The sequence below is a fragment of the Camellia sinensis genome, chromosome 9 (assembly GCF_055761805.1).
Source record: "Camellia sinensis isolate YWXY chromosome 9, ASM5576180v1, whole genome shotgun sequence".
NCBI classification, from domain to species: domain Eukaryota; kingdom Viridiplantae; phylum Streptophyta; class Magnoliopsida; order Ericales; family Theaceae; genus Camellia; species Camellia sinensis.
The window spans coordinates 50,397,501-50,422,505 of record NC_138969.1 but is presented as its reverse complement, the minus strand read 5'-3'; the positions used below and the strand labels follow the sequence as shown (position 1 = coordinate 50,422,505).

General features: G+C 37.2%; 1 long non-coding RNA gene across 1 annotated transcript; it reads left to right on the top strand.

Annotated features, from left to right (window-relative positions):
• The first annotated feature begins 22,512 nt into the window (after positions 1 to 22,512).
• On the top strand, positions 22,513 to 23,136 carry LOC145798582 (uncharacterized). Its single transcript, XR_014339661.1, has 2 exons — positions 22,513 to 22,690; positions 22,778 to 23,136. It is a non-coding gene; the product is annotated as an uncharacterized LOC145798582 (long non-coding RNA).
• The last annotated feature ends 1,869 nt before the right edge of the window (positions 23,137 to 25,005 follow it).

The window sequence follows — 25,005 nt, the reverse complement described above, 5'->3', positions numbered from 1 at the left end:
AAATACTCTTTAAATGCTGATATTGATTTTCTTATATTTATTGGCCTTTTTGTGTTTTTCTATTTTTTTCCCCTCTTTATTTGGGAGTGGGGATTGGTAAGCTGTGATAAATATATATATATATATAGTTTCAGCATTGCCTATTACTTTTTTAAGACCCTATAAACAATTGTCCCCTTACTGTGTGTTGTTGATTTGTTGTTTTATCCATTGAATTTTATTATATCAGTTTAGTCTTATAGTTTATTTTATTTCAATCTAAATTTTGTTGGCTGCTGCCTATGAGCTAACCAAATAGATCCAAAGGGGCTGGTTTCATATTTTGCTTATGGTCATGTATTGCTTAACAAATATTCAAAATTTATTTAAGGTTGGAAGCAAAATGAATCTGAATGGGTGTAGGTGAAGATTGAAGAAGATGATGGAGGGTTACATACACAAAATTGATGGGACTAAACTGATATAATAAATGGCTTTGGGTTTTTGGAAGAAAATAAATGGGGTTTTTTAAGTTGTATTGATTTGTAAATGATGGGAGAATTAAGTTAGTTAGAGTTTGTTGTTGAATTACCAAGCGAAGAGTTTGCTTTTTGAATTTTATTTTATTAAATTTTTTCTTAAGAACACGTCTTTCTTAAATTCCCTCTAACCTTATGTGATCAATTAAAGGAAGTTCCAAAAAGAAAGAGTTGAAAAAAAATAAAATCCAAAGAAAATATTGATTGATTTTTAAAAATTAATATTTTTATCAATCATTAATTTGTATTTGTGTTGATAATGTGTTGTGTTTATTCGTAGTGTTTGCATTGGGTAACCAATTATTATTTTGCAACAATGTATGTGTTTGGTTTGAATTGGGTGGTCTATAAAAAAACATTTCATTAGTATGACAATGCGTGTGTTTGTTTTGAATTGGGTAGTCTCTTTTAATTATTATATTGGCTTTTTTTCTATTTTACAGGTGGATGAATACTACAAGCGAATGGTAATATTGACTGCCTTTTTACAAGTCTACATTTCTTCAGGTTTAAGTTTTTCTTATCTCTCTAATGATTTTGTATTTATTGTTGTATAAACTAAACGTGCACTTCTTTGATTGATGAGCGTTGAAAGAGGGGCAATCTCGAGTGAGCAACAATCTCGAGGGCAGAATTTACGCTATTTTTGGTTTTATCGTTGACAAACTTTGAAAATGATTGACGTTGTAGAAACTTATATAGATTTGGTTTGGTTTGAGAGGTAAACATTTGAAGGTGTTTGTTATTTAGATTTTGATCAAGAATACTATTTTCGTATTGGCATGGTGTGCTCCAAAGGGAGAACACCATTTTGTTGTTCCTTTTATTTGAAGTTGTGTTTATAATAAAGGAGATCCCCTTGCTCAAATATATGTTATCTATTCATTTTTTGTATGTCATGGTAAAACAGTTTAGGTATGCTTGATTCTCAGTGTTCCTAGCTTAAGAGAGAATGACATATGAAAATTATTCAAACAAAATATTATTTACACCGTGCCTAAAGGCACGGGCATACACTAGTATATATATAGATTAGATCTGGAAAGAATGGCTAACAATACAAATATCTAAGAATCAAAAACATGATACTGAAATTCGATTTGTTAAAATCATATAGTTGTTGGCTTTTTTGGCTTTCGAAAGTTAATAATGTAATCTTAAGCATGCCAGTAAGGATCAATCAGTCCTTACAGATTATTAATTGCTAATCAATTATCAAACGATTATATTTTACTTCTCTCAGCCTCAATGAAGAGGACTTTTACTGGTGGCTTGTTTAGAAGAATTTAGTAAATAACAACAAGTGAAGAATAATTTCAAAATCTAAATTTCATTAAGTAAAATGAAAAACTTACAATGATCTGACCCAGCCCTGTAGAGGTTTACAACAACAAGCTATTTGAAACTACTCCTGGGAATGAAGTGCAGTACAGGAATTGAAGTGCAGAAATGTAAAGAACTGTAAAAACTAAAAGGAAAAACGAAGTAAATAAACTAGTTTTTTTATCTGAGTTTGAATCTTTCATTCTGGGGCCTTTTCTGCTATTTATACTTTCCAATGATAACTGTCGAAGTAGGCTTTCAACCGTCGAAATGTCCTCCCATGATTACTGAACATGCTCTCTCATAATCAATCCCACTACGCCACTCTTGCAGTTAGGTTTCCCTCCTGATTTTAAATTTAAACTTTGTCAGTAACCGTTAGGCCATATTACCTTGTATTTTTTCACTGATCCAGTACTATGCAGATCCATGATTACCAATACTAACTACCACGTGTCTGATTTCGATTGAAGACTTGAATTAACTCCCCATGTTTCCCTCATCTTGCCATGTGTTAAGCTGTGATTGGCCTATAGAAAATATGCAGTCAACATTACCCCATCGCAGTAATATACCCAATACTTGGTGATATTAGTGAACTAGTGCAATCCACCCACGTTCTAAGACGTGCATGGACTCTGTGTATTCTGGTAGCATAACCGCTTTTTGAATAATGAAGCTGTGAACTTCATTAAATCCTTGTATCTTACACTTTCATTCTTTGAGTAGACGAAAAGACTGGTACATCCCCAATGGCCAATCACACATTCTCTTACATTGATTGAGCATACGAGGAGTCTATGGAAGATGATTACAAGCCTTGAAAGAATCTCAATCCATTTATTGACTACACATATCCACCTCTATTTATGCAAGTTATGGAAGCTTTTGCAACGTACCAACATTTAGACCCAAAGTTTGCCAATTACGAACCCTTGGATTAAGCATTTGCAAAAATGGATCTTAGAAACTCTTCTTCTGCCTCACTATCCTCTGCATGGGACACAGCTGATTCTTCCTCTGTCCCACTACCCTCTGCATGGGACACAGCTGCTCCTTCTTCCTCCAGGTCTATTGGCTGAGAATGCTAGACAGAACCTGATGAATCCAAACTAAGAGAGCAAATTCACCATTGATTCGTCGAATTCGTTGATCCTTTGTCTATCCCTCATTTTGCTCGGAGCTCAGTGGTTTACGCCTATGTATCCATTAATCACCGACGCAGTCTGGAAGACAATTTACTTGTGGCATGTGTAAACACCTCATTTTTAACCACCCTTAAAACTTGGGCGCCACTGATTGCTTACTCGATGGTGCAGGCTATCTTGTGCAAAGGTTCGATTTCTTCGGCAATGAGAGTGTCAAATCCCAACATCACAACCCCTTTTTTGGCCCAAAACTATTTTGACCAAACTGATTTTGAGACCTTAAAACCCTATCTTTCAAAATATTTTTGAAAAAGTTTCTACAATGTTCCAAAGCTCACATTTCGTTAAAATATTACGTTTTTCGATAAACCGAGTAAGGACAAAGTGTGAATAAATGAAAGAGAGGTGAAATTTTTGAAAACTCTTTCAAAACACCTTATTTAGAGGCTTGAAGTTGAAGAAAATTGGAGGAGAGTGAAGAAACCAAGTTGGAGGAAGAAGTTGGGCATGAACCGTTAAGAGAGAGTCGAGCAGCTCTCGCGAAATAAGACATATCCTTTTGTACACTTGGATTTCAGCTATGAGGCCACACCATTGGAAAGTGGACTTCTGGGGCTTCATTTTACACTCAAGAATCTCCTCAAGTCGAGGCCAGATGAGGGGGATATGGCTGGTTGAAGTTGGGCATCAATCCGGTTAGGACCAAAACTAACCAGTCTTCACTAAAATGAGCATGTCTTTGTGAACACTTGGAATTTTGATGTAAGGCTGCCACCATTGGAAATAAGACTTCTGGGGATTCAATTTAGGCTCAAGAATGACCTGAAAAGGAGTCCATATGAAGGAGATATGTCTGTTTGAAATTGGGGCCGGAAACTAGTTTTTGCTTTCCTGCCACTCGTGAAGCTTATTGGCCATGTGTCGGCCACAAATGGAGTTTGACGGCCATATGTTGGCCAATAGTGACCCTTGTCGGCCACCAATGATGGCTGGTCGGCCACAGGTGTCAAAAAGCTCATATTTTGCAGATATTTTCCCTTCAACTGTTCTACACTGCTCCAGCTGTCCCATTTTGAGATATTTTCGACCTGAAGCCACATTTTTCTATATATAGAGGCCATTCTCTATTTTTTCTCTCTCTAGATTTCTCTCTGTCTTGCTCTTTTGTGCATACAAGTAGAGATACACTTCTAGTTTGCCTATCAACCCTTAACCAAAGTTGTTTATCTTTGGGCTGAGATTCCTTGGGACCTTCTTTGAGCTTTAAAAGGTGATTTTAGCTTGATTTGGTGCCTCATTTGTGCCTAAAGTGTCCTTGACTTCAAGAGGTATAACCTTTACCCTTTAAGTTTGTTTTTCATACTTGTTTTTTCCATCCTTTTGTACTATTTTTGGACTAGTTTTCAACTACAAAAACCTCTATTTTTATGACCTAAAAATGGTGGTTTGAGGCTGTTTTGAGTTAGGGGGTTGTCCACCCTTCTTGTCTCTTTGCTTGTTAAGCTTTTGTGCCATCTATCCATCACTTTTAAATCAAGCTTTTTGAGCCTTTTAACCACTGAAAATCAAAGTTATTTCAGTGGTAAAAACCTTGTTTTGAAGTCCAAAATTAGAGGGGTTAGCCTCCTCTCATTGTGTTTTGTTTGCATGGCTAGATAGCTTCATATGTGAGCATGTTTTTCTAGTATTTTGTAACTTGATCTCAGCATGTTTTTGCTACTGTTTTGACATGTTTTAGCTTTGTTTTGGGCTGTTTGGTTTAGTTGAGGCTTGTATTGCATGGTTGTGGTGCAATTCCCTTCACTAGTTTAGTGTTTTGGGGCTTTGAGCATCGTTTGTGTGTCTTGGTTGCATGTTTTAATGCTTTTCATGCCTAATTCCAGTACTTAAATATCTGCAACCTCCCTTATTTCTTCACTTTTTCATTTGCTTTGAGGGTTGGTTAACCTTCAGATTGTGTTTAAGCTTGAGATCGAGGTTCGCGCCTAATGATTTTAATCCTCTTTTGAGGGTTTCTACTAACCAAAGGCATGACCTCTCTCTTGCCTTAAATCATCCCTTGGTTGACACCTCTTCCATTAGTGGACACTCACTTTTGGACTAACCGGTTAAAGAATGGATCGATAACTTAAAATGAGTAAATAAAAATGAACAAGTACAAGAGGCAAGATAAGCATCTTATGTATTGCTTTGCATGTGTTTGAATCGGACGTTAATTCGAACACAAGGAAAATTGGACGTTTCATACTCAAAGTGCTGAAACGTGCTACTTTCCTTGGTCGCCATCACCCTTGATCATACATGATAGGGTTGTGGCTTTGTTTTCTCTTATTTTGCACTCATTAAGCTTGTACAAGTTTGGTTCCTTAGCCATCATGCATTGAAAATGCTTAGTTGATGGTTTGAGGACCAAAAGTTACACTCCTTTGAGCTTGTGTAATGATAAGGAGAGCAACAATACACACACTCCATGAGAATACACTGATTTGCCTCTGTTTGCTCTCTGTTGCAACAACAACAAAAAAAAGTTCAGGGAAGGGGTGGCCGACCGGCCAACAGTAGCAGCCGACCGGCCACTAGCAGCAACCGACCGGCCACCAATGGTAGCCAACCGGCCATCAATGAAAAATTGCACAAGTGTGCTCCTGAGTTGGAACAGAGGCATTCTAGAAGTCGGAAGCACTGTTGGTGTTCAAGCATGTGCAAACCGAGGCTGCAATGGCAAGGCAGTGGCATTTTTGGGAGGAGACCAACCGAGCATGCATGCATTCCTCACCCCTCGAGGCCATTTAACTTCTTTATTTAGTTAATTAGTGGTAGCTAATTTACTTGCTTTGTAATTAGTTAGTTAAGGTGTTTAGCTAATTAATTCATTTTGTAATATTTAATTAGCTTAGATTAGTTAGTTAAATATCGTGTTGTAATATTTAGTTAACTAGAATAGTTAATTAGTTTCAAGTTTTGTAATAGTTAACTTAATTAGCGTAGCCAGTTAGCTTATTTAGACCGTCATTCGCGAGGGCATAGTGTTGTAATAAGTGTGCGTGCGTATGTGTATATCTTCCAACCCCACGTCTTTCTCCTTTTTATTTCATCGCTTTTGATGGTTAGATTAGGGACATATTTTGATTAGCATATCGCATGCTTGCGTTCATTCATTTATCTTGCATGCACCGAGGCTCGGCGCATCATTCAAACTGCATTGCAATTTCAAATACTTCTTTGAATACGTATTTAATCGCATGTTGTTCAAGTTGTTTCATATGCCATAGTAGTAGCTGAGCCTATTAATTGCATATTGCATGTGTTGCATTAGACACTTAACATAGTTAGGGTCATGCATTTTTCTAACTAGTTTCTGTTTTGGCTTGGAGTACTCGGTAAGTTTTCATGCTTTAACATACTTGCATGAGTGTGATTGTCATACTGCCGTGATTCGCATGCTTACCATGAGGCTATGCGCTTAAATGCTAAACTGCATGAATGCCTGTGGATGAAGGCTTTGTTATTTGAATTGGAACAATTCAACGAATGCGCGTTTTAAGCCCACTTTGTTGTGGCAAAATCATATTTTAAAGCCCACAATGTTTGGTGGCAAATCCGCATCTTTTAAGCCCACTTGAGGATGGCAAATTCAAACCATTTTCATAAACAAACATGAGTTGAATTGTTCCAAGTCTTGCGACTAGTCTATACTTACTTGTGTGCACCGCATAGTAATGTTAGCTAATAACCGGAATAAGAACACGTAATGTTTATAAAACATCATAAAATGATTAGTAGAGGCCGATCTTCGATCGGGCGAGTGGGGGTGCTCATTTCAGGACCTTTCCCTCTCGTACCCGAGTTCCCGAGCCGAGGCAACTTTGGTGATGACGGACACGTGGCATTTAGCACGATTTAGGATTTCCTAAATTTTTTCAAAATAAAATATTTAAGTGGCGACTCTGTATCTGGCAAAACAGTCCAATTTTGGCATTATTTGATTTAAAATCGATTTTTCAAAAAGATTTGCTGGATTTGGATTCTTTGGTGTTTATCATTTTCACATTGCACTTGTGAGATTAGATTCAGAACCGCTGGAGTCCGAACTATGAGGCCTTCTTTTAAACCCTTTCCGAAAGGCGGGGTGTAGAAAAAGGCGAGTCTAGAGCGTGGTACACATCTTCCATGCCCACAAAAATAGTGCGAGCAACTCCTCGTTCAGAGGAAACACAATGATACAATCCGTCATTCTTGGCCAAGAAGGAAAAACATTGCTCTTCTGACTGGCTTGAATGTGTGAATAATCCCCAACTCCCCTCTTCCTTTGGGATGGACCCTCATGTGCCTCCTCTTCCTCAGAATCCTCACTAGATAGAGGAACTGAAACTTATTCTCTTCGAGAATAAGTTTCTTCCTTCCTACCAACCTCTAGATTTTCCCACTACATTTGAGCGATACCAAGCTCAACTTCTGCTTGCAGCATTTTCTCACTTGCCCTTCAATGTTCTTGGAAATGAGACTCCTCTCAAGAACTTCCAATAGGCCTGTGTCATTATGACTCGGGGTCATGTTCTCAACCCCATTGCTCAAGCAGAGCTTCAGGCTTTTTTGTATCAACTCTCGCTTCTTCTCCATTGGTACCAAATTTCTTTAACTACCACTAATTCTTTAGACAAAATCTCGGCCAAACGAATTCAAATCCAATACGAGGCAAAGAATATTATTGACAAATATAACGACTTTAAGAATAACGATTCTGCATACTGGGATGATCTAGAGATGAACGAAATGGAGCATGGATTGAAGGAGATAGAGTTCGAAATGAAAGCTGAATAGCTTTTCCATCAAATAAAAACATATTAGCTACAACAACCTAGCTTGGATAGGACAGAGGACAAAATAAAGAAGGAACATAAATTCATTGACCACTGCCGGGACAAATTTCATGACCTTGTTATTCTTTCTATTCCTTATTTTTATGAGATTGAATTTGTAGTCAAGAATGCTTTCTAATGTAATTATTTACATATCAATAAAGCTAGGTTTTTCTTTCTTTATTTGGCATGATCTGGTTTTATGTTCCAATTGTATGCTTGGTTGTATGCTTAATGTGACCTTGCTTCTTATTATGTTCACAAAAACTTCGATTCAATCAAACTTATTATCAAAGTGTGGAAACAGAATTTTTTCTTAAGGAAGACAACTTTTGCCCTAAGCTTCACATTCCAATTACATAATTAACATAATCTGCATAGCCAATCAGCTTCAAATTTAAACATTTTTGCTTCGAAGAACAGTCTACATGCTTCGAAGTATGAAAACTTCCCTTAGGAATTATACTGCTTACTTCTTAAAGAGTGAGCCCTATTGGGTTTCTTCACTACTTGACCAATTACTGGTTTTGCAACTTTGAAGTCTAAAACAAACAAATTCTAGCTGCAGAGCACTTCAAAGTTTACTTCGAAGGATTTTATCTTTACAAGAAACCTAATAGCATGTCACCAATCCCTTTCAAGTAGACAAAACCTAAGCATTCTTGTATTTTTAAGCATGAAACGTGCTTTGAAATCAATTACCTGCTCTCGAAGCCTTAGTTGATCGTTTGACATCTGACTTTGGAGCCAAATCTTGACTTTCGAAGCCAAGTATTTGTTTTTGAAACCAATTTGATTGTTTGAGATATGTCTCCCGCCCAAACAATCAACCTTGAGAGAGACTTTTCACGTTGCACTTTCAGGACCCTCACAAATTTTAGGAGAAAGTCTTAAACTCATATGGGTTCCAGCATCAGCCAAACAATCTATCTCAGGTCTTTTTACCCACTTAGACAAATGGGGCATCTTTCGAGCAGAAAGGTTTAAAACCCTCTTCCTTCATGCTTTTATCTTACTCTTTAGCAAAAAACACAAACCCTTTCATTTCTACTATTTTCTCCTCCTCTTTACTCTTTTCTTAGCTTCAACCTCCGAAAACTCTAGCTAATCGCTTCTTCCTCCCTGAAAGTACCAGTTGTGAAGCACGTGAGCCCATCATTGGCTTTAAAGAGGTGTATCAACAAAGAGATATCTAAGCTTAGAGCTGGTGAACCGAGTGCCATAGATGGTCGCCTCTTTATTCCTCGTTATAATTAATAACAGGAATACATCTTGGGACCTATCTTCAGAGAAACCCTAGCTTAACTTCGTAATTTGTATCCTCGTCTAGAGGATCACTACCTGCTCTACGAAGGGGGTTTTGATTGGGGAAACTGGAGGATAAACCGTCCCCACTGCTGCTGGCTTACATTGAGGGTTGAATGGAATGAGTAGTATGACAGGGTTGTGCCGGCCAAAGAATTGGATCTACAAGAGCTTTGTATCCTTGATGCCCTTTGCCTTTCCAGGTTCATTATCCCTGAGGATCCTTTTTTGATTCTTGCAACCCTTTGTTTCCGGAATTTGGCTTTTAATTTTTTTCAATTTTGGTGTGGTATGATGGCCCCCACCGTTCTTGATATTTGTCATCTCTTAGGGCTCTCACCACTTGGTGTTCCCTTTTCACCTAGTTACCCAGACCTTCCGATCAACTTCACCATCCCATCCTTGAACTCTTCCTTCAGTGATTTTGTAAAATCTGAGAGCAAGAAGTAGGTTTTGTAGATGATCGAGAGTTCTTTTTCTTTATTCTGTACTGGTTACACAAATTTCTCTTTTGTACTTCATCTCAGTGGATTATGCCTGAGTTTGCCCCACTTGCCAAGGTTTTTGCCTCGAAGAAGAGGATAGCCTTGGCTCCTTATGTTTTAGGCCATGTTTATAGAGTCTTCTCCTAATTTTACGAAAAACCTCTAGATGTTAACCAAGGAGGCTCTCTATAGGTATTACAACGCTGGCTCTTCGCATATTTCACTGGTCTGCGTTCCAAGTGCTAGAGATTTTTGGTGCAAGAACCCAATACTTATGGAGAGAAATTTGCCAGGATTTCTTTATATCCCTCCAGTTTTGCCTATTATTTTACTTTCTTTCATCAACTTCCAATTTCTCCACCTCCTTTCTTCTTTTGCCCCTTCGAAACTAATACAGGACCAACTTGGCTCAGGGCATTTTTGGCTGATAGAGAGTGCTCCAATTCATTACACAAGAATATGTGGGCCTCTATCTTGTTGCCAAGGGAGTTATTCATTGGTACTTTGAATCTTCGAGCTTACAAATGTATATCTGAAGTTTACTGTCCTTCCCAATTTGCCAGGAAATTTGGGCTTACTCAAGGAATCCCTGTCCCTCTTTGTAGCCTCTCCAATACCAATCTCACAGTCAGAGAGCTGAAGGTACCCAAAAACAAATTGAAAGAAGCAACATTCAAATTGTTACAAGAGTTGAGTGAGTTTCAATTCACCTATTTACCCCACATGGCACAGCTTTGAAAAGATTTCAAAATTGGTGGACAACCAATATGGAGGTGCTCCTGGCAATACCTCCCAAAGATCTGCTAGTGGGACTAGATGTGCCCACTCAAGCCAAACCCCAAAAGATTGGGACCACTATTACAGTCTCTACTACCCTTACTATCCCAGCTCTTATTCTTGCTGTCACAGAGATTACTCTTGCTGCCTCTCATCTTTCTCCTAGAGTCACCAAGGCTGCTTCGAAGAGAGGCATGCATTTTCATTTTTCCCTTCTCTTCTCTATATGATGTTTATAAGGCCTTGTTCATCTACTTATGACTTTCTTTTTTAATACAAGAGCTTCACAAGTAGAATCTCCTCAGAAAGGTCAGGCTTTGTATGTCCTCAAAGGCAAGCAACAACAATAGAGGAAAAGAAGACTTTTGCTTGATTCTGAGGAGGAGATACCTAAAACTCAATTGGAAGAGGCAAAAACAGAAAAACAGAAAGAGATACCATTGAAAAGAAGGAAGAAAATGACAGTTTCTCCCTCTGACCTTATTGGAGACTCTACTCATAAAGCAGCTGCCAAAGCAGTGGAAGAGGAGCACTCCAAATAAATCATTGTATTTCAGAGGTCTGGGAAGAGGAGGCAGCAACAAGTACTAAGGGATGAAGCTACTGCTGCTGATGCACTTCAAGAGAAGCTGCAATGAGGCAACAAACTGCTGAACATTATGTCATTCGCAGTTCTCCAACCATTGTTACCACTTCTAAAATTGGTAATTTCCTTTTGTGTCTCTAGTAATTTCCTTTCCCAAGTTTTCAGTAATGAAACTTAACAATGCTTCATATTTCTTATTTTGCAGCAACAGTCATTCTACCTCCTCCTTTGATAAGGGTTTCTTCAGTCTCTTCTGAGGTTGAAAGACCATTAGAAGTGACCTCGAAAAAAAGGAAGAAAATTGACACTAAAGTGCCTTTAAGTGTAGAGCCCATCCAGGCAATACTTCTACTTCCTGGTTCTACACTTTTCATACCTTTTTTGAGGCAAAGCATTCCTATATCTTTATCCTTTGGCTTAACTCCATATCTTTCTCATCTAACCTTTACCTCAGCCCAATTTACTTTCCCTACAATCCTGGCTGTTCCTTCCCCACTTGAGGAGATCCCAATTATCACTTCATCTTCAGTGATAGCTAATACTCGCAGAGAAGATACTGGTAGCTCACCAATTCTTTGTCCACCATCACTATCCAGCTCCAGTCCTTCTTCTCTTGACTTACTGGTGGCCAGGACTATAGACACTGCTAGGGACACTTCATCTTCCTCTCTTATCCCTATGTAGCCATCTCTTCTTTCCACTAGAGACCTTTCTGCACCTGTAATATCAGTGGAAGAGATAGACATTTTTGAAGGTAGGCTGGCTAGCCTTTTTGACATATCTCCTACCATTCCAGCAACCAATAATGAAGCTGAGCCATTAGTTCTGGCTGACTCTCTCTTGGAAATTTTTGAGAGCTCTTCAACCATCAATAAGGCTTCCTTGCCTCCACTGGACTTGGGCACCTATTTGGAATTGCTGACATTATTCTCAAGGATCTCATTCAAAGCCTTACAAAGACCTATCATCAAGAATGGTTTCCTCCAATGCTGTAAAGTCATTAAGCAATCCAACATGGCTATTTCAAGTCACTTGTCCTAGGCAGCAGCTACCATAGATTTTTATGTCAACATCTTCCAAATTGCCAAGGCTGCAGAAGAGAAGCTATTAAAAGACAGGGAATTTGTTTCCCATATACATGCTGAGGTGTCTGAATTGAAAGGACAACATTCCTCTGCTTCTCAATTTCGAAACCCAGCTCTTGGAGAAGAATGCTCAATTAGAAAAAGAGTTGTTAGCAGTTAATCTAACTTTGGATCGAACTACCACAAAGTTATAAATCACCAATCAAGGGTTGGCTGATCGAAGGCAGGACATGGCTACTGCCATTCAGTTGTTCCCATCCCTTAGGAGTAGAGAATCAATCGTAAGGGAACAACTGAAACATTGTACTGATTTTTGGGCCAATTTATGGCTGCATGTACTCAACTCTATATGAAATGAAATCTTTATTCATTATTTGAGTGTCTTTATACTTCTCTTGTTTAGCATTTGTTACACTCCTTGTGTTACTCACACAGTTAGATAATAAGGTTTCAAGTACCTGCCATTAATTTTCTTAGGATGCACATATCCATTAGAATTTCTCAATTGGTATGCTCCCCCAGGCAAGACTCTATGAATTTGATATGGACCTTCCCAATTAGGTGAACATTTGCCAAACTTATGACTTTTAGTTCCTATTGGAAGTATTGTCTATTAAATCACATTCATCAAAACTAATGTGCTTAACCTTCTTATTGTAGCTCTTGGCTGCCTTTCTCTTTTAGAACAGAATATTATTTAATGCAAGAATTTGAGCTTCATCTATACTCTTTAATTCCAAAAACATGCTTTAATGGTATTCCTCAGAAGTTAACTGGTCCTGGCATTTCACTCTCAAAGACTTAATGTTAATTTCTACAAGCAACACTGCATTATATCCATATACTAAAGCATAAGGAGTTACTCATGTACTTGATCTTGGAGAAGTCCTATAAGCCCATAATACATCCAACAACAAATTATGTCAATCCTTAATATTGTCTTCCACAACTCTTTGTATTCCTTTTTTTAAGGACTTGTTGGATTATTCTGCTTGACCATTTGCTTGTGCATAGTAAGGGGTGGAATTAACAAGACTAATTTCAAATTCTGCTGTGAAAGACTTTACCATATTTCCATCAAATACAGTCCCATTATCTATAGTTATGGTCTGTGGGATGCCAAACTGTGGATCAGATCTTTAATAAATCCAATAACCTCAGTTTGATCCACAGCTTTATATGGTTTAGCTTCAACCCACTTAGTGAAGTAATATGTAACTACTAGGATGAAACAATGGTGCTTTGAAGAGGGTGGATGTATTTTTCCTATCATATCCATAGCCCAACCTCTAAATGGACAAGGCTTCACAACTGCATGTAAATCAGTTATTGGTACATGTTTTATCATGCCATATTTTTGGCATGCCTGGCAACCTCTAGTATACTCTATACAATCTTTAAGAATGGTTGGCCAATAGTAGGAGTGCCTTCGAAGAACCATCTCATCTTCACACCAGGCTGATGAGCACCACAAATGTCTTCATGAACTTTAGCCATGGCTGTCAATGCTTCCTTCGGCCCTAAACATTCCAATAATAATCCATCTGCTTCCCTTTTGTAAAGAGCATTACTATACACTATGTATCGCATAGATTGTAATTTGATCTTTCTGCTGGCTTTCGAGAATGGGCTAGTTAGGTACTACATTATTGGATGACTCCAATCTTGATCTTGTAAGTCATTATGATTGACTTCTAACACCATATTCCTTTTAGCTAAAGGCGGTATTAATTTTTGATATGTTGCTTGACTTATGTTCATTTGAGTGTCATCTCTTCTTCTGAAATTTGAAGCCTTCTGAGCTATATCATTGGCTTTGTTATTCATGAACCTTAGGATATAAGTCACATTTGCTATCTAAAACTAAGAAAACAAATGTAATGCAACAACATAGTATGACAACATGCTTGCACTTTGACATTTAAAAATTCCTTTCACTTGGTTGACCACCAATTGAGAATATCCAAATATATCAACTGCATGAGCTTGTAATCCAATAAGCATTTCCAGTCCCATTATTAAAGCTTCATATTCAGCTTGATTATTAGAACAAGTAATTTCATCCACTCTGAAACCGTGTGTGGTTTCTACCTCCTGTGGTGACTTAATTACAACACCAATTCCAATCAGGCCATTGGCCTTTGACCCGTCGAACCACATCTGCCATGGCTCAACATTGATCATACCAAGATCTATTATCTCCTGGCTTTCCGTTTGACATAGATAATCTGCCAAAAAGTTAACCAAAACTTGTTATTTAACTGTCTTTTGGGGGACATATTCTAGATGAAACTCTAACAAGGCTAATATCCATTTGCCAATTATTCCTCTCAACATTGGTCTAGATAACATATACTTAACCAAGTCTGTGGTTGCAATTATCAAGACAACATTAGGCAAAGTACAATGCAAGGCACAACATTTCTACAGCTAAATAGTTACATTCACAAGAATTTAAAAACCTACTACGGTAATAAACTGTTTGCTCCTTGCCTTCTTCATTGTCCTAGGTTAGGAAAGCTCCCAATGAATCCTCTACTGCAGCAATATATAACTTCAAAGGCTTGTCACTCTTTGGTGGCATCAGCACTGGAGGCTTAGCCAAGTAGGCTTTAATTCCTTCGAAAGTAGTTTGATGCCCTGCTGTCCACACAAACTCCTCTTTATCTTTCAATTGATGGAGGCTTGGCCTCAATGATGGCTTTGGCTTTATTCTGATCAATCTGTATTCCCTTCTTGTGTACTACATGGCCCAAGAAGTTTTCAGCTGATACACCAAAAGCACATTTGAGAGGATTAAGCTTCAACTTGAACTTTCTCATTCTTTTGAAAGCTGCTTCCACGTGAACCAAGTGTTCCTCCATGGACTGAGATTTTACTACAATGTCATCAATGTAACATTCTAAATATCCTCCAATGAGATCATGAAAGATAGTGTTCATTGCTCTATGATATGTGGCCCCAGCATTCTTCAAATCGAATGACATTTTAACTCATTCGAAGGTGCCAATGTTCCCAGGATATCTGAATGCTGTCTTATAGATATCCTCCTCTGCAATGCAAATTTGGTTGTAACCAGAATGTCCGTCCATCATAGACAAAATCTTGTGCCCTACTGAACTGTCCATCAATAAGTCTACTATGGGCATGAGGTACTCATCTTTTGGAGTTGCTAAGTTTAGGTTTCTAAAATTGATGCATACCCTCGTTCAGGTTCCCACACTTAGGTTGATGGGCAAAATACCTTGAGTCATCTGCTTATCCCCAGCGAAGCCAACAATGGTTGTGCTGGCTGGAATTAATCTGGGGTTTCTTTTTCCCAGTTTCTTCAAAGAGGACTTCGGAAGCAGATTCACTGCTGCCCCATTATCCACCAATACCCTGTTCATTTGTATCCCATCGAAAAAAACCTTGATATACAAGGGCTTAACGTGTTGTGTCATGGTTGTAGGATACTCAAAGGGATATGAGAGATTAATACTCACTTTCTCACTCTCATCTTCAGTTTTCATTGGTGTGGTCACTTTAGACGCATCTTGAACCATGCTAACCTGTGAATCTTCACTAGAAACTGGAATAGGGTCAATTTCCTAACCTTCTTGGCTTCCATCTTCAGCTTGAAACTCCTGTGGCAATATATACACCATATTTACTGATATTTGAGGAAATGAGCCAAACTGAACTGTTGACTGCACTTGTTTCCTTTCTAGGCTAACTTGTTCAGTTATTTCAGAAGCATCTTGTATGCTGCACTCTAGTACTCCAGTACTCCAGTACTAGTGACTTCCTTCAAATGGTCTACTCCTGCTGGTTTTTTGACCAAAAATGTTTGTTTAGCCATGAAGGCTTCAAACATCTCATCCTCAGCCATTTTTTTCCTTTGGCCTAGTTCAACTTCTCCTTCTATCTCATTATCACTTTCCATCAAGGCCTTTTCAAGACCTGCGAAGCTGGATCTTTCCCTGGCTTTTAGTTCGGTGTGAACTTTAGCCAACTGCTCTTTGCTAACACTTCTTTTGTTCTAATGAGCCAATTTTGGACTAGAACCCAATTTTGGACTTTCTTTTCCCTCTGTATGGCGTTTTGACTGGGCCAATGAAGAACTTTCTCCACTTTCTTTCATATCCTTTTGGTACTGAGTGTACCTTCACTTGATCTTCCTCCTTTGAGACCTGGAGATTACTGGAACCATATTTGGTTCATTTGTTTTTGGGTGCTTTAGTAATACCCAATTATTTGGAGCCACCAAGGGAGGTTTAATCATTCTAGCCTGGTCTCCAAAGACACTTCTCTAGGCAGGCATTTCCTTAGGCTTGTTCTGCATGACAAACCAATCTGGAACCCCAGGTACCCATGAACTTACTAGTTCAGTTGCTGAACTAGCTCTTTCTACCTTCGAAGCCAGCTTCGAAGCTACCTATGGAGGCCACTGCTTGGCCCTGATCCCCTGTCTTGAGCCTAATTCAGGCCTTTTGTCAGGGTGGTTACCTTCCATCTTGTTTGAGGCTGATCTTGGAGGCCAATCTTTAGCTCTAATTCCATAACTTGAGCCCACTTCAGGCCTCCTCTCAGGATAATTGCCTTCCATCCTGCAGTAGTTGGGCGGTCTGAACTCATATAGAGGTCTCTTACCCTTGGGAGATGTACTTTAGCGGCTGGTGGTTCAACCAAGAATGGCTGCTGTCTGGGACCAGTTGGGTATGGCCTCTTGTTGTAGGTACTGGTTGGTTTAGGGCGTCTCTACACATCCTTGTAGTACTGTTTTCCATCAATTGAGAGACCTTTCAACCATTTGTAACTTAACCTGCATTTGGGACACGTCCTTTGCATGACAGCCACTTTTAGAGGGTCATCATCCAGTGCCTCCTCACTAGAGTCCTCATTTTGGTCCGCAAAGCTCTATCCATTTGCTAGTGAACTTCTGATATCTTTTTTGAAAGCAATCTGGCTAGCAACATGCATCTGCACATTAACGTCCTCTAATTCCTTCAAGGATAGGTTTTGGAAGTCTGGCACACCAACATTGGTTGTAGTTTCCTCAATCTCTAGGAATGGGTTAGTGTCAATCCCCATAGCTTTCTCTGCTTTGGTTGGGAACTTTAAACTCCCCTTTCAAATCTGTTCTTGGATCCTGTCCCGAAAAACAATATAGTTTTTAGTTGAATGAGACCAAGAATTGTGCCATTTACAATACATTTTCCGTTTAAGTTCTTTTGGGGAAGGGATTTTAACTCTATTTGGTAACTTTAAGAAATTTACTGCAAGCAAATGATCAAAAATGTCATCTGCCTTTGTTAAATCAAAAGAGTATTTCCTATAAAGGTCTTTCTTTTTAAATTGCTGGTCTATTGTAGTATCCTTATGAATTAGTGCCTCAGAAGTCATAGGCTCTTTCCCTACGATCTCTGTTGCATCAATCTCGTAATTAAGGTCTCTATAATAAGTCTTGTATAATGTATTACTTCGATCTTGTTCTTCCTCAAGTAATGATTCATATCTAGATACCTTATAGGTTAATTCCACTAAGTCTCGAAACTCAGTTGAGTCGAACTTCTTTCGAAGCCTGAACTCTAAACCATTTTGAGCCAATCTCACAAATTCAGGCTCTGGTAAAATGACCATACACTTGTTTTGTGCTTTTTTGAATCTGACAATAAATTGAACAGTCTTCTCATCAGGCCTTTGACTTAACCTTGGCAAGTCTGCCATGGAAACTTCTGGATTTGTTTAGAAGAATTGGGCATGAAATGCCTCCTCCATTTGCTGCCAAGTTTGGATAGAGCCAGGTGTAAGGTTAATATACCATGCAAAAGCTGCCCCAGTTAAAGAATTTGAAAAGAGTCTCAACTTCATATAATCATTATTGGTAAATTCCCCACATTGGGCTATGAACCTAGTAATGTGTTCTACTGTTGACTAGTCTCAATTTCCATAAAAAAGAGCAAAATCTGGTATTCTAAACACCCTTGGGTATTCATGCACCCTATCCACCCATTCTGGGTATGATTTTCTATACACATGAGTTTGAACCCCCCAAACCATAGGTCCACACATTTCTCTGACAATATCAGTAATTTGGTCCCTAGGAACCATATTTTGCACTTGTTGGACTACCACTAGAGGAACAAATATAGGATTTAGTAGAAACCCTTGCGCTTGAGGCCCTCTTGGTCCATAGGGAGGTATATTTGGGACTGACTGTCCTTGTGGTACGGCTGCTGTTAAGGGTATGGTTGACCTCTCTGAGCCTGTCCTGAGAAAGGACCTGCGAAAGGTGCTGCAATAGGAGGAACATGCGTTATTTCTCTTCCAACCGCAAAAAACCTTTCTAACCCCCAGAGTGTGAATTCAAACAGAGGATTATTGAAACCCCTTGTGTCAAGTATGGCTTCGCACATGGGATTTGGAAACATTCTCATGCCATTTTCTTGTGTTGGCCCAGATCCACCAATTTTTATTGCTTTGCTATTAGTTAATAAGATATTTTAACTCGAAAGAGGCTCATACCATGACTGAGGTATAATGATGGTCTTTCATAATTTTGATTACTAGTGTGACCATTAGTATGTCCATTACTTTGCATAGGCTGTTTATCTCTAGCCAATCTTTGCTAAGGAACATTTAAATTTTCCTCCATATGCCTTATGCTAGTTGGTTGATAGGAATTCATTCGATCCATAAAGGATATTGCCCATCTTTCCATTGTGTTTATTGACTGCTGTCCCATGGCATCTACTAAGCCTCTCCATGGATTCATTGGCTGGGTAAATGGAACAGTGGATGGTTTAATTCCATGGCCTCGTCTAATATTTTGAACATGTGGTGCATGTTCTAAATTGCTGGTCTATTCGACCATAAGTTTTGATAAGATAGGTGCTTCCATAGGATATGTTATCACATTATCCTCTAGATCAAGTACTTCTACTCCTCCCTCCATACCTTCTTGTAGGCATTCAATTTCTCCTTGTCTCCTATGTCTAGCCATTTCAGTTAGTCCCACTAGGCGTGCAAAAAATATATGTTAACTTTTTTGGCTTTCGGAGGTTAATAATATAATCTTAAGCCTGCCAGCAAGGAATAATCAGTCCTTACAGAATATTAATTGCCAACCAATTATCAGACGAGTGTGTTTTAGTTCTCTTAACCTCAATGAAGAGGATTTTTACTGGTGGCTTGTTTAGGAGAATTTAGTAAATAACAACTAGTGAAGAATAATTTCAGATTTTGAATTTCATTAAGTAAAAAAAAAAAACTTACAATGATCTGACCCAACCTCATAGAGGTTTACAGTAACAAGCTATTTGAAACTACTCTTAGGAATGAAGTGCAATACATGAATTGAAGTGTAGAAATGTAAAGAACTGTAAAAACTGGAAGGAAAACGAAGTAAATAAACTAGTTTTTTGATCTAAGTCTGGATCTTTCATTCTAGGGCCTTCTCTGCTATTTATACTTTCCAATGATAACCGTCGAAGTGGGCTTTCAACCGTCGAAATTTCCTCCCACGATTGTTGAACATGCTCTCTCACAGTCAGTCTCACTACGCCACTCTTGCAGTTAGGCTTCCCTCCTGATTTTGAATTTAAACTTTGTGAGTAACCGTTAGGCCACATCATCTTGTATTTTTTCGGTGATCCAGTATTATGCAGATCTATGATTACCAATACTAACTGCCACGTGTCTGATTTTGATTGAAGACTTGAATTAACTCCCCATGTTGCCCTCATCTTGCCACGTATTAAGCTGTGATTAGCCTATACAAAATATGCAGCTAACAATAGTATATATACATCACAAAGTTCTCACCGAATACTCTCTCTATATATACTATATATATACATCACAAAGTTTCAAAATCTCTAGTCCATGGATATATATATATATATATATATAAATTTTAACAAAGCTCTCACTAGATATCATCACTGTCAGTCTTCCGCCCCTCTATTGAATTGAGAATATAAGTTCATTATAACCATATTTCAACCAATATACACAAAATAGAAGGCACTTTTGCTTTTGTTCATTATTACCAACACACAAATGGCAATCTTCCAACACACAAATGGACTAGTATGTACATAAATTCGTTCACGTTTGTATCAAATTTGATGAAATGGATTTGTGTTTTTGAGCTTTGAAGATAATGATAATGACTCATGGCACTCATTGATGGCGTGACGGCGGAGATGAGAGGCGGTGAAAGGATTTGAAAGCTAAGAGGCGTGACAGCATCACTCCTTCAGCCGCGACGAGAGGGCAATGGTGAGGCTACAGGTGGTGGTGGTAGAGGCGGAGGAGGGAGATTGTTGGCGATGGAGGCGAATCGCCAATTGTGGAGGTGGAGGTGGAGGTGGAGGTGGGAGAGAGAAAGTGAGAGAGAGAGAGAGAGAGAGAGAGAGAGAGATTATAGAGAGAGAGTGAGAGAATTGTTTGTTAGAGTTTGGGAAACAAGATAGATACATGGTAATTTGGTTATTTTTGGAGGAGTTTGTTCTTATGGATAAAATATTTTAAAGTATGATTCTTTAAATAAAAAAAATTCAAAATTGAATTTATGGATCAAGTACTTTAAAATAAATTAAAAAATGATTTTATATTTCAAATTTATGGGGTATATATTTGAAATTGTTACCGTGGAGTCACATCATCAATGAATTTTAGCATTTGATGGTAAATCCTACGTAGTTTTCTGATTTCTTTTTTTTGGGTTCTTGGAATTGTTGGGGAAAAAATCCATTTAGCCTCGATCCATCATTTGGGTTGGACAAGTTACCATTGTATTTAGATCATATATTTGAGTAAGGATTTTCAAGAAAATGGAAAGGGGAAGGAAAATATAAGTTAAATTTTTTTGTCACTTTCTCATTTTTCTTTTCCCTTTAACAAATGCCTCCATAAATTCAAGATTCAAGATCCAAAGACCTAAATCAATGCAAATTATCTTCAATCCAACTAAATAATCCGCGTTAATAGTAATATATAAATTTAGGATAAATTACACCAACCTCTCATAAGATTTTAAAAAAAAATAAAGTTTTACAGTTTTAAAATAATTACATTGAGCTCTATTGATATTTTAATTCATATAACACTTTAACTCTCTTTTCATCAATAATTTGTTAGTTATATGAATGAAAAAAATAATATATTATCTCTTTTACACAAAACTATATGTTATTACTTATTTTTCTATTTTTTGCACTATCTAATAGTTGTTTAGTATGTGCTTTATAAGTACACTTTTTTGCTTTTTGGTTACAAAAATAGAGGGAAAAAAAAAGATATATGTTTAAGATAATTTTTTAACAATTTATGAAAAGATGTGTAATAAAATATTATAGTAAAATCAAAATAATAATTTACCCTTTTGACTTTGACTTTTTGAGTAGTTAAATTCAAAAAATAAAATAATAATTTTGTCCTAATGGCTTCCCTATAAATTACTCTTGAATAGTATAGACTTTTAAACCTTTTTAGTAACTTTTTAATTTTTTGACTTTTTTAATTTATCCCAAACAAGGTAGATTAATTTTGGTTCATTTAACATTACTAAAATAAAAATAAGTATTATTATATCAAAGTTATAAAATTTACTATATTTGTTACAAATTTTAATAAAAATCAATATAATTTACTCATAAATTAAAATAAATAAACCCTAACTCAACCAATCCGTTGTTTCAAAACTATCACAATAACCAAATCAATCTGTCAGTTTTGAGGCCTTGTAACTTGACAGTAGGGATGGCAATTTGAACCCGGCCTGACGGGGACCCGACCCCCTAATCCCGAATTGAGCGGTTTTTCTTCGAAAAATACCCCCAACGGGCCGGAAATGGTATTTAAAAATAAATCCCCGATGATGTAAGGGCCGGGGACGGGGATACAGTTTCCAACCCCGGCCCGGCCCCGGCCCCGCCCCGTTCCGCCCCCCGAATTTGTTCTTATATGTATATATGTACGTGTGTTGTCCGTTTATATATATATATATATATATACGTGTGTTGTGTGTTTATTATTATCTATGTTACATGGACTCTTCAAAATAAATCAAATACCCGTGTCGGACACCCGACACTCGGACAAGGGTATGAGATATGTGTCGGATACTTTTCAACGGATACTTCTTATATAATTGTATATAACACTATTATTATATGTACATATTGTTGTATAATTGCTATAAATGTCATTTTGACACTATAAGTTAAATATAATACCATTTTATCTCACATATTAGATTAAAAATATAAAAATATGACATTTTTTTGCCGAGTCCGCGTATCCTTAAATTTATGATTTGATGAGTCCGACCTCTAGATACATACCCGCACCCGACACCCATACCCGAGTCCATGTAACATAGATTATTATATTATTATATATATGTTATTATATTATTATATCTATATGTGTGTTTGGTGCAAACATAACACAGAATGTATATGTATGGTGTGTGAGTTGGCAGGCACAACAAATAACACACAGCATCATTTGGTCTGGCATCTGGCCCCTTTCTCTCTCTTCTCTCTCACTCAGTCTCACTCTCTAACACAACCACAGAGCTCCCTCACCGCCGACTCATCTCCCTCTCACGGAAGGTATCTCCATCTCTCTCTCTCTCTCTCTCTCTCTCTCTCTCTCACGGAATTCCTTCTCTCTCTCTTTTTTTTGCTTTTATTCTTCAGATCTGGAAAATGGTGGAGATGAAGATGAAAATGTTGATGAAGATTTGTTGGTGATGAAAATGATAAAAATATTTTTTGATCTGTTAGATCTGTTGATGTTGTCGTTGTTGTTGATGAATTCATTTTCTGAAGCTTTTTTTTTTTTTTTTGTGTTGGTCGGGGATTTTCGGGGTCGGGAAAACCCAATCCCTGTTAGGGGGCGGTAGTGGGTTCCCCGTCGGGGATCGGGGCCGGGGACGGGGGAGTTTCTACCATCGGGGATCGGGGACGGGGAGGGTGATCCCCGGCCCCGCCCCGTTGCCATTCCTACTTGACAGTATATTAAAAATTTTCCAACTCGCGAGGAATTATTTCATTAATTATTGCCCTCAAACCAATGTCCACACACTCTTAAAATACCCTGTGCTAGTGGCTGTGTAGAAACGTAGGCTCTGTTTGGTAAAATTTTTAAAATTTAATTCTATTCCTTACGTTGTGTTTGATTGGGAGATACGGGAAAAATTTAGAAAGAGAGATAGAGAAAAAAATTGTGTAAAACTAGATGAAATATAGGCATATTTCATTCACATTTCACCTATCTTTCCAATTTCTCTTTTCAAATCCCTCTTCAAATTCCCCAATCAAACACAGTATTAGTTTGAGTGTGTTGTTTGGTTACAGTTTTAGAAAATTAATTTCACACCTACTTTTCAAAACACTTTTCAAAACATCCATTTTTCAATATTATATGTCACATCACTCAATTCAAACTCTTTTTAAAATTCATAACCAAACAAATCTTCTACACTCAAATCATAATTCTAAAATTCACAAATTTAAAATATAACTATATTCTCAAATCATAATTCTAGAACTTTACCAAACGCAACCGTAATCTTTCGCAATTTCTTAGGAAGTCATCAGCAATTTTGTCTAGTTAGTTCAGTTTTTTTTTTTTTTTTTGGTTAGATTATAGAGAGTGCAAAAACAAAAAGGACCACAAAGCCAAACGGTATATGCAGCAGCAAGAAGAACTGAAGTAGTAGCTAGAGGACAGTGTTATGAGTTGTCTACACCAGCCCCCCATAGAACGTCACCAAGTTGTACTGAAACCTTTGAAAAGGCCCTAATCCTTCCAAAGTGGCTCTGTTGGTGGATAAGGGGGTTATGAATTCCTACCCATTTAGCTGAAAAACATTGCTGGTTTAATTTGTATTTCAAGATATAATTTTTTTTTAAAAATTAAAATTTTATTTGATACAAATTATAAAAAAAAAAAAATTTAAATTTTTTTCTTTTACACATCAATCAATTACTTTCTCTCTCACATATATCTACTCAATTATAACAAAATATCAAATCATCCCAAACTTTCAAACTCTCAAACTCCAAAACTATTTTCAAAATATACAGTCAAATAAACCAAAAACATTTTTAACCTCTCTCCCCAAATTTTTTTTAAAAAATGTATCTCAAAATACAAACCAAACACAGACTCCCTTAGTCTGCCGTTCGGTCCCTGCCACACTTCCACAACAGGACCCTAGGGTAAAAATTGTCATCCCTACTCAAAGGAAGAATTTTATGTAATGGATATACCACCCTTGCTAGAGTAATGAAGTACACCACAGTAATGATATACCCGTTAAATAAAATACAAACTTCAGCGACAATGGGAGTGTTTATAACTTTTGATTTTTAAAAAGTTATTTTAAATTATTTAGTTAAATTTATTTCAAATAACTTTTGATTCTAACAAATTATTTTAAGTCAAAAAAACTGATTCTAAAAAGCTGCTCATCCCTTACAGAACTGATTATGAGTTTTTGCTATGAACATATTAATTTACAGTTATACTCTTAGATTTTTTTTTATTTTTTATTTTTTTAAAAAAAGAAAAAAACCCAAATAGACTATAGAATATTATTATTATTATGAGAAATGTAGACAAATAGTGAATAATAAAAATAAAAATTAATTGAAAAAATTACTTCACAGATTATTTAACAAATACTACTCAGCAACTTAAATCTATTATCCAATAGTTACACTAAACAGATTAACAGCTTCTGATTAAAGTCATAATTTATAATCCGTTAAGCTATAATCCATTATCTATTTTAACAATTACACCAAACGGGGCAATGAATCCAAAAATTAGAGGAAAATCCTTACCCTATTGTTCCCTATTGTTGATGTACGGAGATCAAGAGGGAGTATTTTTTCTATGGGACCAAATCCAAAGCATT